The sequence below is a fragment of the Procambarus clarkii genome, chromosome 1 (assembly GCF_040958095.1).
Source record: "Procambarus clarkii isolate CNS0578487 chromosome 1, FALCON_Pclarkii_2.0, whole genome shotgun sequence".
NCBI lineage: Eukaryota > Metazoa > Arthropoda > Malacostraca > Decapoda > Cambaridae > Procambarus > Procambarus clarkii.
Window position 1 is genome coordinate 42,045,219 of NC_091150.1, and position 14,084 is coordinate 42,059,302.

Below are 14,084 nucleotides of genomic sequence, written 5' to 3' on the forward strand. Positions count from 1 at the left end.
ATATAGGACTACTTTAACTGTGCACCTACCGTTGCCACCACCACCAGAGGGACTCTACACCTGCCGCCACCACTCAAGGACGGTCCAGCTTTCCCGACAGGAATGCTGAAGTTATCCTCTCACTACACAACCCCTCCCTCACCCCTGTTCTCCTCCCTCACCAGGACGCCTCGGGAACCGCTCATTCCCAACTAAGTTTCCCGCCTAAGAAATCTTGACCAAGATGGCTGTGAACGGCGGCGTTGTGAAAGACGAACTTTTACCAGAGCCTGGCCCTGGCTCTTCACCGAGGAAACCTCTCGCACCCACAATGTCCGCACCGGTCAATCTCAAGGTCACCTCAACCTTTTATTTTGTTGGGGCGCTACGAAAGCGACGCGGGGCAGGGGAAGGGAAAGGTATGTGACAGGGGAATGTGGGAAAGGAAAGGGTTGTGATGAGGTGGAAAATGGGGGCAGAGTTGGTGGAATGGTGGAGCAGAGAGACCAGAGGGATGCAGCTGGATACGAAGTGGTACACCAGTGTTGTCGAGAACGAGCATGATGTTCAGTCTCTGGAAGTCTCCCCCAATCGCGCCAGGACTGTCCGAACGGTTACCTTCAGACCAACAACTACATGAGGAGGCGAGGCGTTAAATGTACTACTATATGAAGAGGTACCACCACCGGTGCAATTACAGGGTCCCATAGCCTCGGAGAAAGAGAAAAGGTATTCAGAGAAGACCTTGCAGAATCTCCTTGAACACTTTCTTGAACAGTATTTTCTCCAACCACCTTTACTTTCTGATGTTACATATGTAAAGAATCCACATGAAAAAAATCACTTTGGCACTGTATACAGACCGAAAAAAAAGTGCTGAAAGAAAAATTAGAAACAGTGGTAGAGAAGATGGGGGAAGCCAAAACAGTCAGTAGTTTCAAAGTGTTATACGACAAAGAGTACTGGGGAGACGGGATACCACGAGCGTAGCTCATCCTGTAACTACAATTAGGTAATTACACACACACATGGAAATGGGACTAGGTGACAGGAGACCAAAGGGTCAGTACACAATGAAGGGAAACTACCTTCCTGTTACGATTCCAGAAAAGGACCTGGGAGTGGACGTAACACCAAATCTAACTCTTGAGACACACAAATCGGATACCGACAGCAGCGTACTCTACGCTAGTTAGAACGTATTCAGAAAGGAGGCATTCCTTGCATTCCAAGGAATGCCTCCATGTAAGACATTCCATTCCAATGAGGCATTTAGAGCGCTTTATACTGCCTACGTGAGGCCAGTCTTAGAGTATGTAGCCCCATTATGGAGGCCCCACCTGAAGAAACGCACAAGAAACAACCTGATGACGTTAGAAAATAGGAGGAAGAGGGGAGATATGGAAGAAACAAAATACTTAAAATTAAGGGGAGTATTAAGACAGACTAATGTTCTTAAGGAATACCAACAGAACAAGGTAACATGGATGGAAGCTGGAAACTCGTATGTCAGATGTTAGGAAGTTTTCTTTTAGCGTGAGAATAGTGGGAAAGTGGAATGGACTAAAACACGTTGTGGAAGCAAACACTATTCATAATTTCAAAACTAGACATGACAGGAAAATAGGACACGAGTCAATGCTTTAAACAACCGACTACTAGAAAGGCGGCATCCAACAGCCAATGCGCGATCATGTAGGCACAAATGGGCGAGTACAAACAGGTGAGTCCACTTCATTTGATGGCTACATGTCACTATTTACTGACGAGGCAGAGTTAAGGGTCAATACACGAGCACTGCACAAAGCTGCAGGATAACCAGGATAAGCTTCAGGTATAGTCAGGGAAAATAACCAAACAAGAGACCTGAAAGGGGATATAATCAATGGCTCGCATAAATAGGATATCAGGATATCCGAAACTGGACAAGACACCATCTTTCAGAACCTAACCGAAGAAATCTTCAGACCATTGGCTACGACACATACGAGGTCCATTCTAGTGTGTGCTGACAATGGCCGAAATCCTCTCCTGAAGAAGCACAAGATCAATCTTGACAGTTTGTATCTGCGCAACGAGGTTCATACCGGAATTGCAAGAACTGAACAATAAATTAAGGCTAAATAGAGCGGAACCTCGGCACACTGAGACGAAATCAAAGGAAATTGATAGCACTGAAAAAGAGAACGCCAAGAATACGAGAGACCGAGGCATGGATGAACAGTCAAGGCGCAGAAAAGCCACAATGATAAATATACGTTCCAAGTGTAAGGGATAGTGAGCAAATTGTGCGCACATGAGGGAAGTAAGAAAGGAATTATCAAGGAAAAGCGCCAAGCCATTACGACTATATAGCACTGGGAAGGGGTCAGGATAAGGATTTGGGATGGGACGGGAGAAGGAATGGTGCCCCAACCACTTGGACGGACAGGGATTGAACGCCGATCTGCATGAAGCGAGACCGTCGCTCTACCGTCCAGCCCAAGTGGTTGGGTACGCGCACTTGAGGGAGAGATGGAAGCTAAAACAAACCCAAAACAATGCTTTCCAAATTAGATACAACAAGAAATAGAGGTGTCGGGGGTCACTAGTAACGAGGAGCTCATAAATTAGCTCCGCAAGTGTATTCAAGAACACATTTAGCGGGAGTACCGTTCCTACAGGTACGGTACTTTCCCCTATTGAAGTACTTAGATATTTAAGAATGCAAGGTTGGAGGGGGCTCAGTAGAGTGGCCTTTATGGGAAGGTCATTGTCGCTTGTTAGGCAGGAAAAGTTCACACAGTTCTCTTCCTTCCTCTTTCCCAGCGAGTGACGTTCCCGCTGCTGAAATTGTTTCCCCTTTTCGCGCGCGCTCTCTCTCTCTCTCGCGCGCTCTCTCTCTCTCTCGCGCGCTCTCTCTCTCTCTCGCGCGCTCTCTCTCTCTCTCTCGCGCGCTCTCTCTCTCTCTCGCGCGCTCTCTCTCTCTCTCGCGCGCGCTCTCTCTCTCTCGCGCGCGCTCTCTCTCTCTCGCGCGCGCTCTCTCTCTCTCGCGCGCGCTCTCTCTCTCTCGCGCGCGCTCTCTCTCTCTCGCGCGCGCTCTCTCTCTCTCGCGCGCGCTCTCTCTCTCTCTCGCGCTCTCTCTCTCTCTCGCGCGCTCTCTCTCTCTCTCGCGCGCTCTCTCTCTCTCTCGCGCGCTCTCTCTCTCTCTCGCGCGCTCTCTCTCTCTCTCGCGCGCTCTCTCTCTCTCTCGCGCGCTCTCTCTCTCTCTCGCGCGCTCTCTCTCTCTCTCGCGCGCTCTCTCTCTCTCTCTCGCGCGCTCTCTCTCTCTCTCTCGCGCTCTCTCTCTCTCTCTCGCGCGCTCTCTCTCTCTCGCGCGCTCTCTCTCTCTCGCGCGCTCTCTCTCTCTCGCGCGCTCTCTCTCTCTCGCGCGCTCTCTCTCTCTCGCGCGCTCTCTCTCTCTCGCGCTCTCTCTCTCTCGCGCTCTCTCTCTCTCGCGCTCTCTCTCTCTCGCGCTCTCTCTCTCTCGCGCTCTCTCTCTCTCGCGCTCTCTCTCTCTCGCGCTCTCTCTCTCGCGCTCTCTCTCTCGCGCTCTCTCTCTCGCGCTCTCTCTCTCGCGCTCTCTCTCTCTCTCTCTCTCTCTCTCGCGCGCGCGCGCGAGAGAGAGAGAGAGAGAGAGCTTTCTCGCAAGTGGGAAGCTCTTCACAATCTTTCAATACCCAGGGTGAGATATCGTCTGGACCAACAGCCTTTCAGCCCCTCCCCACACACACACATCTATTTGTATCTGCAGGATCGAGCACTGACTTTGATCCCGCCTTTTGAGCCATCAGTTGTTTACAGCAATGACTCAGGTCTTATTTCCCTATCATACCTAGTTTTAAAATTATGAATAGAATTTGCTTCCACAACCTGCTCCTTAAGTGCATTCCATTTTCCCACTACTCTCACACTAAAAGAAAACTTCCTAACATCTCTGTGACTCGTCTGAGTTTCCAGCTTCCACCCATGTCCCCTCGTTCTGTTACTATTCCGTGGGAACATTTCGTCTATTTCCACTGTCAATCCCCCTGAGTATTTTATACGTTCCTATCATATCCACCCTCTCCCTTCTTTTTTCTAGTGTCGTAAGGCACAGTTCCTCGAGTCGCTCTTCATACCCCATCCCTCGTAACTCTGGGACGAGTCTCGTTGCAAACCTCTGAACCTTTTCCAGTTTCCGTATGTGCTTCTTCAGGTCGGGATTCCATGATGAGCGGCATACTCTAAAATTCGCCTCACGTAGGCAGTGTAAAGCACCCTAAATGCCTCCTTCCTTAGGTTTCTGAATGATGTTCTAATTTTTTGCCAATACGCTGCTGTCGTTATCCTATATATATGTGCATCAGGAGATAGATTAGGTGTTACGTCCACGCCCAGATCTCTTTCTCGCGTCGTCACAGGTAGGCAGTTCCCCTTCATTGTGTACCGTCCCTTTGGTCTCCTATCACCCAGTCCCATAACTTTACATTTGCTCGCGTTGAACTCCAGTATCCATTTCTCTGACCATCTCTGCAACCTGTTCAAGTAACCTCTTAAAGTTTACATTCTGGAAGGACTGGAGGCGAGTCTATCAAGCCTGTTTTGTGCTCTGGCAATAACCCTTTTAAACTGGTAATTATTATTGGCCCAAAAACCGTTTCAACTGAACTTGTCGTTCAAAAAAAAGTAAACAAAGCATTTTTAATGAGCAGAATTTTAAGTGTAGCATTTTAATTCAAATTTTTATTTAAAATTAACTTTCACTGTATATTTTTAAAGAATCGTCACGATTCTATTTGCGTCACCTGTTTCGAGTGTTAAAAATTTGTTTCCAATTCTTATTTGGCCTTTTAAGTAAATATATAAACCAGCATCTGTAAACAAAATATTGTCTCGAGGAACTTAAAGCCAATGTCCACTGTGGAAACAGATTGAAATAAGATTAAAAAAATAAATGGTAATTTTCGATGTTGGAACTGAAGAGTTGACGAGGCGGATTTCTGTGCTGGCAATTTCCCTTATCCCTAGTTGTCAATAGATAGTGGTAGATAGTTGATCCCCTATAGATAGTCTGTCTCCTATCCCTATGTCGACCTAGGGGACAAGACCCCAAAGACCCCAGGGGCCCCAAAGACCCCAGGGACCCCAAAGACCCCAGGGGCCAAGCGTGCATCAACACTGTCCTCCCGTCATAAAACTCTTCAAGATAATTAAAGCAGGATTTTCCCTTTGTGATTTCATGCTGATTCACCGTTACAAAGTTGCCTCTTTCGAGGAACTCCAGCAGCATGTTTAACATTACTTACTACATTACCCTGCGCGTCATGCAGGCAGGAATGGTGACACGTTCAACGTCCCCGTCCCCGCCCCCACCTGCTCCCCCTCCAACCAGGAGTATAAATGTCCCCCTCCCAACCCGAAATCGGTCCACAGCTCCCCCTCCCAACCAGAAATCGGTCCACAACTCCCCCCTCCCAACCAGAAATCGGTCCACAGCTCCCCCCTCCCAACCAGAAATAGGTCCACAGTGCCCCCCTCCCAACCAGAAATAGGTCCACAGCGCCCCCCTCCCAACCAGAAATAGGTCCACAGCGCCCCCCTACCAACCAGAAATAGGTCCACAGTGCCCCCCTCCCAACCAGAAATAGGTCCACAGCGCCCCCCTCCCAACCAGAAATAGGTCCACAGCGCCCCCCCCCCTCCCACCTACATACTGCTCTAACACCTTCAATATACCTACCCCCCCCTACCCCCCGCCCTTCCATTACAACCACGAGTCCCCCGCTGGCGTCGTGTTGAATTCTTCACAGTAGCAAGAATGCGTTTCATAAAAAAGGACATTACGTTGGTAGGGCGGTAAGGAGGTGCACTCGTGCTGATGGACACCACCTGCAGCGCCGCCCACGGACACACCGCAAGACCTTGTAGGCGCACACCCCGCCTGTCCCCTCTGGCGCCGGTAATTTAAGAAGGAGTAAGAGTTTCCCCGATAATTATGTGGCATGAGGTAACGAGGTGGATGTATGTGGGGCTTGTAACCTGTGGGGGGCCTTGTAACCTGTGGGGGCCTTGTAACCTGTGGGGGCCTTGTAACCTGTGGGGGCCTTGTAACCTGTGGGGGCCTTGTAACCTGTGGGGGCCTTGTAACCTGTGGGGCCCCATGTACCCTGTGGGCCAGGTTATCGGCCAATACCCAGGGTGTAAACACCGCCAGGTTACAATGGTCTTTGGCCTGATAAACCATTATGATTACTGGCGGGAGGGAAACCGAGCCCCAGAGTCACGTCGGGAGTTCAATGTCGAATGGCCGCCGGGGGAGCTTAAGTGACGTCACCGCCATTCCTCCTTTTGCCTTTAAAAGGTTTTGCGTCGTTTTTTTCTGCCTCGTCATGTTAATAGGTCGTCACTACTATTTTTGTATCGTGGAAAGTGAAAGAACTAATTACTAGACACTCCTGAACAGTTCATTTTTTTTCCTTATTTGTTCAATAGTACTAAAATGTTAGCGACTAAATACCGCCATTATGGGAAATAAATGTAGGAACAGTAAATATGAAGCTTCTGAAAAAAATTAAAATAATTATGATCGTCACTGGGGGTCATAGCCCTTTTGCTTCATATATGTTAATTCTAGAATGAATATATCACAAATGTTCAATACTTAAGTATATAACTGAATATTATATACTGCCCAACAACCAACCCAAGTACTCCAAGTTCGTAGGCACTGTATACAGCTAACTGTACCCGCCAGAAATTGCAGAAATTGACATTTTTTTCCCGTGTTTCATTGTGTTTATGTTCATTGTTGTGATTTTGTTGTCGGCCCTTCAGCCCGGTATTTAGTGTATTTGTGTTCCTTTCTGTTAATTTGCTTTGTGCTTTTGTATTTTTTTTTGTTTGATTGTTTTGTTATTGGTTTCTTATTATATTTATTGTATTGTATTTATTCGCATGTAAAAATAAAAATAAAAAAAAATAAAAAACTGTACCCGCCTCGCTACCCTATGCCCGGAAGATAGAGTTTATGGTGAAGACAAGGCGAAGAATTATTGATGAAGTCAGAGATGCAAGGCGCCTGAAAGAGGTTTATACCAACAGTAAGTGTAAAACGTATGAGGGAGTACAGCAACTTATGGTTCAAAAGACAATACCAAAAAGCTGAAACGAAAAGCAGGAACAAATCCACAAGGGCCGTGACGAGGATTCGAACCTGTGTCCAGAAGCATCCCAGAAACTGCCTTGATCGACTGAGCTCCTCCCGAGATATTAATCGAGTTAAGAGTGATCTCTGTGTGTAATGGAAAAGCAGGAGAGAAAAAATATACAGGGGACAGAAGAGAAGAAAACTGGCATAGATGCAACAGAGGAACGAATGCAAATACATGAAAACAATAAAAAAACTGTGCTAATTACATTGAATCCAAAGTAAAGAACCAACCGAAGTTACCACACAGTCACATACTAAGAGAAGACAGTAAATGACCGAGTGACTAGACTACATGAGAGAAGATACGGAAAATGACAAGGAACTCTGCGAGGAGCTAAATGACAGCTTTCGTGCTGTGTTCACGACCGAGCCGGAACACCTCCCGGGGCTAGGAGAGAAGGGAACCCTACACGAGGGACTTGAAATAGTCAGAACTGCCGAGGAAATAGAGAACACTAGCAACATTAAATGAAAATGAAGCTATGGGAACAGATCAAATTTCCCCGTGAACGTTAAAAGCAACAGCACAGACCCTCAGCATACTTCTGGCTCTAGTATTGAAGGAGATAATTGAGAAGGGACTTTTACCCAGCTGTTTGAAGATGGCGAATGTGACACCAATATACTGAGGAAATAGGGAGGAGCCACTAAACTGCTTACCAGTATCCCTGACAAACATCCCTTGCAAGGTATTCGAAAGGTTAAGACTTAAACACCAAGCGAGATTGAGATTTGTAAACAAGCAACAACATTGCTTCAGGGGGGACACTAAAGCCCCGAAATCATCTCAAGAAGAAGAGAAGGGAAATCATGTCTAATGAATCTGCTGCAGTTCTACAGATTGGACAGCTTGTATATTTCTGGACAGCCAAAACACCTTTGACTGTTCTACACAAGAGTACTACATAAATTTCAGAGGTAGGTACGAGTAAGTGGAGGAGCGTTGACATGGGGTGGAAAGAGTACCTAACAGACAGGAATCAGTCCCACTGAGGGTCGAGAACATCACGTCCTCTTACAAATTACGTCGCGTTTCGCTCGTATGCGTTACGGCCAATTTTTTTTTATTTTGGTTTTCCAAAACAGCAAGTTAAGGGTCCTCTGGTAGGTTAGGAGAGCAGGAAGTTCTCTTGAGGTTTCAAAACCGTTAATTAAAAAAGTTTCCTCTCCTAACCTAACAGCCTAAGTCAGAGGACCCAAAACAGAAATCGGAACTATGTCACTTTCGTGAGACGATTGCATTTTGAATTACGATTTTTAGCCAGAGTGTCCATACGAGCGAAAAGCGACGTCATTTGTAAGAGAACGGGATGCCTCAGGGTCTTGTAATGGGACACATACTATTTATCATTTATGTTAATGACCTAACCACAGTAGTTGAATTCTATACGCCTATGTTTGCATATGATACAACTTTAATAAGAGGCAATAAGTGCAAGATTTCCCAAGATGACCTGAATAAGTTTTAGAGTTGATCCACAAAATGGCTATTAGAGTTCAACACAAGCAAGTGTAGGGTGATGGAAATAAGAACAGATGCCAGGAGACCAATGAAGGGAAACTACCTTCCTGTAACTATCAGAGAAAGACCTGGGTATGGATATAATGCCGAGTCTAACTCTGGAAAAATAGAGGATAGCAGCAGCAGCATCATCATACCCTACATTGGTAAAAGTCAGAACATCGCTCAGGAGGAACTTGGACCACTGTACAACGCCTAAGTGAGACCAGTGTCAAGACTCTGCCGTCCTATCGGCTATCTTTACAAAACACCCAAGAAAACTAGAAAAGGTTCAGAGGTTTACAACTAGGATCATCCCAGAATTAAGAGGAATAGCGTATGAGGAGATACTGAACGAACTAGACCTAACGTCGCTAGAGGAAAGGAGAGAAAGAAATGATACTTAAAATACTTAAGAGGATTGACAGTAAAAACAGATGTTCGCAAAGGAGAATATAGATAAAAACTTGAGAATCAGACGAGTCATAGGTATGTTAGCAAGTTTTCTATTAGTGTAAGAGTAGTAGGAAAATAAAATGTACTAATGAAGTAGGTTGTAGAAGCGAACTCTACCCGTAATGTTAAAAGTTTATATGATAAAGAATAAGTCATTGTATTATAACCAGCAGCTAGAAAGCGGGGATCCAAGAGCTTAAGCTCTATCCAGCGGGTACAAATAGACGAGTACACCCATGTACGTATGTGTACGAGCACGTGTACACATACGTACATGGGGTATACGTGGTGGACCGCCCAGCTGAGGCGAGCATCTGGAAGGTATTTGCCAAGATTGCTGGATAAGAAAACTCAAGCTATTCAAGAACAAATTATCAGTGAATTAAAGGATGCAAACAAGTTCTTGAGGAATAAAGTAACAACTTTGGAGAAGGAATGTCCTGATGTGCTTGAAGCAGAGGCAGGTCTTAGTTCAGAACTGGATGTTCGTCAGGCAATTACTGCCTTACTGTTTACAAGGTGATAAGGGCTCACAGTCGGGGAATTGAAAACTAACCAATTAGTCGAGAAGAAAAAAAGAGAAAAGATGAGAAGAGATAAATGATGGGAAGACAGGAGACCTTCTTGATAAAACATTCAACTAACGTAGATTGAGAAAATTCAAAGAAAACAAACTATTTGATGTAATAAATAAAAGAATATTGCCGGAACCATTTGTAGAAATATTAAATAAACTGCCATTTTAGAGAGCCTAATTAATTTGGAGACGAGACAAATAGAAAAGGTGGCCTTTTAGTGTTGGTGACAGACCATTTATCAATTAAAAACCCTAACAATCCACAAGAAGTGAACAGAGCAGTAATGGAAATCAGAATCTGGATTCTAGACAGATAGTTAATCATCCAGCCGTGATAAACCTACTCAGGATCCCACAGCAGAACCCCAGGTTGCAATCCTTTTGACCATGTCGTGACCTAGTGGTCTGGGGCGTGTGCCTGGGAATACCCAGACTCATAAGTTCAAATCCTCATCACGGCTCCTAGGAATTTTGTTATGTGAACATGCTTACTTATGATGCTAAGCTACTAAGGACAATATGAGACGACTTATGCCCTCCAAGATGACCTGGACAAACAGTTGGAAAAGATCAAAGGCAAATGGGGGGGGGTCCTTCGACAAGCCGCCGGCTTCCTGTCCTCGTCGAAGCCACTAGTGTTAGTGGCTCTCAGGTAAAAAGTGTATGGAGAAACACTTAGATAAGAGTTATCTGTGAATATATATGCCATGTTATGGATTGTGGGCTATGAAAATATAGGCCACATAAAGCCTACAAATTATGTGAAAATATTGAAGAAAGATGAAGGGGCGATTCTGGAGAGTAAACTGTCACCAGAGGACAGCAGAGAACACTGAACAATGTAAGGTTATCTTGAGGTTATCTTGAGATGATTTCGGGGCTTTAGTGTCCCCGCGGCCCGGTCCTCGACCAGGCCTCCACCCCCAGGAAACAGCCCGTGACAGCCGACTAACACCCAGGTACCTATTTACTGCTAGGTAACAGGGGCATAGGGTGAAAGAAACTCTGCCCATCGTTTCTCGCCGGCGCCCGGGATTGAACCCGGGACCACAGGATCACAGTCCAGCGTGCTGTCCGCTCGGCCGACCGGCTCCGGTATATTACAACTACCAAATCGACGCTGCCGTACAGCAGATTGGAGAATGAAATGGAATTATCGAGGGAAAGCGCCAAGCCATTATGACTATATAGCACTTGGAAGGGGTCAGCATAAGGATTTGGGATGGAACGGGTGGGAAAGGAATGGTGCCCCAACCACTTGGACGGTCAGGGATTGAACACCGACCTGCATGAAGCGAGACCCTCGCTCTACCGATGATTGACTGATGGAGATTAAGCCACCCAAAGGGTAGCACGGGCATGAATAGCCCGTAAGTGGTGGCCCTTTGGAGCCATTACCAGTATCATTAGCTGATACTGGAGATCTGTGGAGGTGCGACTGCACCCTGCGTGACGGGAGACGTCTCCCCCGTCTCGCTCTACCGTCCAGCCCAAGTGGTTGGACAAATTTGCAGATTGGAGAAGAAAAAACGTAGTAGTCAGAGTCACTGAAAGTTGCACAAATGGAAGCTGCAGAAAAAAAGTTAAATGAAACTTAGACGTTAAAGAAAATCAAAAGTGGTTATTCAACTGTACAGATCTCTGATAACGGGGTGAGAATAGCTTGAGCTACCTCATCCCTTTGTGTGTATTTTACCTCAATAAACTTATTTCAATTTCGATCTCTGGTACGACTGCATTTGGATTACTGTATTTAAGTATAGAGAGACTATTGAGAAGCTTTTTGCCTTGGCAAAAGTACAGCGAAGAGCAGTAAAAATCATCCCAGAACTTAAGTCGACTCGCATACCAGGAAATTTCAAGCGCCTGAGGACTGACAACACTGCACACCAGACATGACAGGGCGGATCTCTCGAGCTTTTATAATATTAAACAGCTTTGAGGATAATGATCCAGACCACTTCTTTAAAAGGTCAGATGTAACACAAGGCGCAACAGCTTCAAGTTCAAAAAACCCCACTAAGAAAAAAACCAGGAGATGCTTCTTCATTCATAGGGTATTAAACCCATGGAACAGCCTACCCGCCGCAGCAGCTAATGCCAAAATACTCCTGCAATTCAAGATCCAACTCTTGAAAATCATCCGAGTAAATGGAGGGGAAATACTACCAGTCTTCATAGAGCCACTAGTGTGATAGTGACCCTCGGGGAAATTCAGCTTTCCAGCTTCAGAATCTTAATACACGAATGGTGATATACTAAAGGAATTGTTCATGACTCGCGAGACCAAAATTTGAATATATAGGTGTTTTATGGTGATCGTATCTAAGAGTGCAAAGACATGTTACTAAATGGCTTCCCGAACTGAAAAATAAAGAGGTACGAGGAGAGACTAGGGATTAAATTAAAATTATTTTTTTTATTCAGGAGAAGTACATAGTTGATTTACAAACAATGTTGGATTTATTGATAGAGCTAGTACAGATAGAGATTTATAGATAGAGCTATGTTAAATATGCCAAAGCTAGACGATAGAAAAAAAAGGGAAAAGAGGAGACATGATCAAGTACAAAACAGTAACATGGAATCTACTAAATATACAAGAATTTTTGTTAATCTCCAATTTCAAGAACAATAGGTCAAAGGTTCAAGCTAAAGGAACAAAGATGCTGCAAAAGTATAAGAAAGTTTTCTTTTCTCAGAGTGGTAGACGGTTGGAACTAGCCGAGTGAAAAGGCAGTCCCCGTGGTGCAGTTGGTAAGACACTCGCCTGACGTTTTGCGAGGGCTTTGACCTGGGTTCGTATCCTATCCGAGGAAGAATTTACCGGGCGTCAATCCTTAACTGTAGCCTCTGTTTAACCCAACAGTAAAATGTATACCCGATTGTTAAACTATTTAGCGGGTCGTATTCCGGGGAACATAGGATTAAGGACTTGCCCGAAACGCTACGCGTGCTAGTGGCTGTACAAGAATGCAAGAACTATTGTACATAAAAAGTGGTGGATGCTGAAACCATCCATAGTGTCACACGACAGTACTGGGAAGAGCGGGACACCGCGAGCCTGCCTCCTGTCCTGTAATTACACTTAACTAAGCACTACAGCCCACACACACGTACACACCCTCTTCAACCAAGGCCCGAGGCTCGCAGGACCGCCGTAGTGAGTCCCATTAAATTATCAATTACAAGGACTTTACGAAAATGAGTCAAGTTTCAATAGCACAAGAAAAGGAGTTTGCAAGAATTTTGCAACCCAAATAATTTTCATCCACAAAGAGAAGCGTCGAGTGAAGGGAAAAGGGGGGTGAGCTATCAAGAGAAAGTGCCAAGCTATTACGACTATATGTAGTACTTGGAATGGGTCAGGATAAGGGTTTGGGATGGGACGAGGGGGGGGGGATGGTGCCCAACCACTGGGACAGTAGGGGATTGAACGCCGACCTGCATGAAGCGAAACCGTCGCTCTACCGTCCACCCCAAGTGGCTGGGAGCATCGAATATTAAATAATCCCTCTTACTTCCGTGGCTAATACAAGTCACTAGACCGTTACAGCAATACTATACACAAGCAACATGACGAAATGCATCGAGCTTGAAGTCAAAATGCATTATTGTATATGCAAATTTATCAATGGGAAGCAAATGAGTGAACTAATGTTGCTGGCGCCTTGACCCTCGGGCCGTCCCACGGGTGTCCAAGTGTACCTTGGCTCACCTTACCTCCACACTGACGGCCCACCACTCCCTCCCACACCACGGACCTCACAGTATTACTCTAGATAGCGACACTCGAGTCTTACTTGGAAGTCTTAATTCCCGCGGTGGATGTGTGCACCGTTCATCAGTGGCAGTGTGAGGTGCGCGACACAACCACTACGCTAGTGAACAACCCTCAGCACGGTCGCCTGGGTGCTACTGAAGCTTCGCCAGGAGACCCCAGCAGACGACGCCCCAACAGGTCTCACGCCGCCTCTGCCATCTATTGACGCACGAAAGAACTAGTGTATGTGGTTGTTTGTGCATGTGATTGTTAGTAACTTATTAATATAGATTTTCAGATACTCTAACTATTAAAAAACTAGTCTCTCAGAGGACTTAACTGTTGTAAATTGACTTCTTTACGTTTTATACACAATAATATAACGTCGAATCTCACTTTCATTTACGGGTGTCGAGTACTAAGCGAAGTCTCCATCCAGCACTACGAAAGGGAAAGTAAGATTAAGACTTCCATTTCTGTTCTAGTGATGCACACAACGGTTTAATGGGCGTTTAACGCACCGCCGGTAACCGGCCACCAACAGTAGCCAAAAATCCGCCACCACAGTCATCATCATTTCAAAACATTACAAGATTTA

The 14,084-nt window shown here is 45.7% G+C and overlaps 1 non-coding gene across 1 annotated transcript in view; it reads right to left on the bottom strand.

The window, feature by feature from the left end:
- Positions 1 to 13,677, bottom strand: part of LOC123760339 (uncharacterized) — a 193,904-nt gene extending 180,227 nt beyond the window's left edge. Inside the window, exon 1 of the transcript XR_011231101.1 lies at positions 13,527 to 13,677. This is a non-coding gene — a transcript (uncharacterized protein). The remainder of the gene's footprint in view (positions 1 to 13,526) is intronic.
- Positions 13,678 to 14,084: the final 407 nt, after the last annotated feature.